The following is a 2,179-nucleotide window of genomic DNA, read 5'->3' as shown; positions in this document are numbered from 1 at the left end:
ATTTGACTTAATGGTATGGGTAGAGTGTAACTGGTGCTAATTTGGTGCTGATTCAAGACAATTGATTTGCAAAGAGTGCTGTAGGTTTAATTCATGTTTTGGTTAGTGTAGTTTATTGGTTGGTCACGTGTATCCAGGAATAAAATTGTAAACTAATCCATTATGTGACACTACAGGACATAGGGGTTTGGACTGGGAGGTGTTTACTTTCATGTGGGCATGAGCAGGAAAAGGATTGATGGCAGGGAGTGACTACAAGGCTCATGAGACAAACCAAGATCATGTTCATGAAACCACACCAGAGTCTACTGAAAGCCAAGATCAAGTGCTTGAACAGGTGGGATCAGTTGTGGCCCTTGTTTGATTAGAATGCACAAGAAGCCTTTATTTGTCACAGTGAAATTTAGTTGGGTTTTTTTGCTTATCCCAGCTCAGGAGATCGGGGTCATTGGAGTGCAGGGTCAGCAATGACATATGATACAATGATACCTGAGCCTGTTGTGTTTAAGGCATTGTACAACTGATCAGAAGGTCATGAGTTTGAATCTTAGGTCTAACAAGCTGCCACTGCTGGGCCCCTGAACCGCCAATTACTCAGCTGTATAAAATGTAAGTTGCCAGAAATGTAATAAATGTAATGAAATGTATATTAAAACCTACACCAGCCCTTTGTCGGTAAAATTGGACACCCTTGGTATAGAAAATGTAGCACCATGACCTACACACATCTCTAACCAAGACTAATTAGGAACTTGGTGTAGAGGGTGGTTTCATTGAAGAAAACACCCATTTTACAATCAAACCCAAATCTAGACACAAATTTAAATATTTGGTGCACTAAACAAATACAAATTCAATTTGTGCTTCATATTGCATTGCATCACATAAACTAAACCTCTAATACGTAAAATATATGACCAAAGGTTTATGGACACCTGACAATAATACACATGTGGTTCTTCCCCAAACTGTTGCCACAACTATAGACTTACCAGAGCCGGATTACTTACCTGACAGGGGCAATACCATAATCAAGGATGTGGTTTGCTCAAAGAAAAAGGCTCAGCCATTGCACTCTGTGCCGACCTTTGCGAATTCCCCAAGTCCGGGAATTTTGTTTGCATAATTTCTGATAGCTGGGGACTGTGTTCACGCTCTCTCCTTTCGCATTGGGGCGGTGGTAGCTCAAGTGGTTAAGGCTCTGGGTTGTTGCCTGAAAGATCACGGTTCAAGCCATAGCACTGCCAAGCTGCCACTGTTGAGCTTTTGAGCAAGACTCACCCTACTCCAGGGGTGCTGCATTATGGCTGACCCTGTGCTCTGACCCCAACCCCCAAGGCTGGGATATGCAAAGAAAAGAATTTCACTGTGCAGTAATGTATATGTGACAAATAAAGACAACTTAACTTAAATGTCTTTGTATACTATAGAATATATACATTTATTTTTACTGGAACTAAGGGTCCCAAACCTGTTCAGGCATGACAATGTCCCCGTGCACAAACATCTGTGCTATGAACTGGAATGCCGGCTGCACCCCAGGACTCCTTATCTGACATCGATGCCTATCATCACTACTGGTCTTGTGGCTGAATGGACTAATCCCCACACCTATGCTTGAAACTCTCGCAGAAAGCCTTCTCAGAAGAATTATGATGACAGCAAAGTGGGAACAAAATATGTGAGTCTACAAACATTTGGCCATGTAATATATATTTGTACATTGTGACACCAGATGTTCTCAGCTATGCAGACTGCTCCTAATCCTGTATTTACAAGATTTGTCACATCATAAAGCAGAGAGGCTCAGTAATCTGGGTATAAACTGGTGGCAGGCAGTAATATATTGTGATCGGCACAAAGTACACTTTTGTAATCATAATGGAAAACAGCTTGCATAAAAAAAAGAGCGTGAATAATTGATCAATTAGACCACACACTGTCCTAAAGAAAACGAACAAGATAAAAAGAAGGCACCTGATAATACGAAGCAGCATGGTGCAAATTTCCATTCTCTGCTATCTGCAGCTAGCTTTTTTTTTTCCCCTGAAGCTTCTTCTTTTGCCTGAAGCCAATGTGAAAAATTTCTCTGTGACTATTTATGTGCGAACCTTGCTAAAAAGTTAAAACCCTTTATCGTGCAAGCACATCTGTGCTACAGATTGAAATTCAGTAAGTG

General features: G+C 41.0%; 1 non-coding gene across 1 annotated transcript; it reads left to right on the top strand.

Annotated features, from left to right (window-relative positions):
• The first annotated feature begins 1,002 nt into the window (after nucleotides 1-1,002).
• On the top strand, nucleotides 1,003-1,164 carry LOC131352466 (U1 spliceosomal RNA). Its single transcript, XR_009204524.1, has one exon. It is a non-coding gene; the product is annotated as a U1 spliceosomal RNA (small nuclear RNA).
• Nucleotides 1,165-2,179: the final 1,015 nt, after the last annotated feature.

Source organism: Hemibagrus wyckioides, linkage group LG04 (genome assembly GCF_019097595.1).
Source record: "Hemibagrus wyckioides isolate EC202008001 linkage group LG04, SWU_Hwy_1.0, whole genome shotgun sequence".
NCBI classification, from domain to species: Eukaryota; Metazoa; Chordata; class Actinopteri; order Siluriformes; family Bagridae; genus Hemibagrus; species Hemibagrus wyckioides.
The sequence above is the reverse complement of the archived record's forward strand: the minus strand, read 5'-3'. Positions and strand labels throughout refer to the sequence as shown.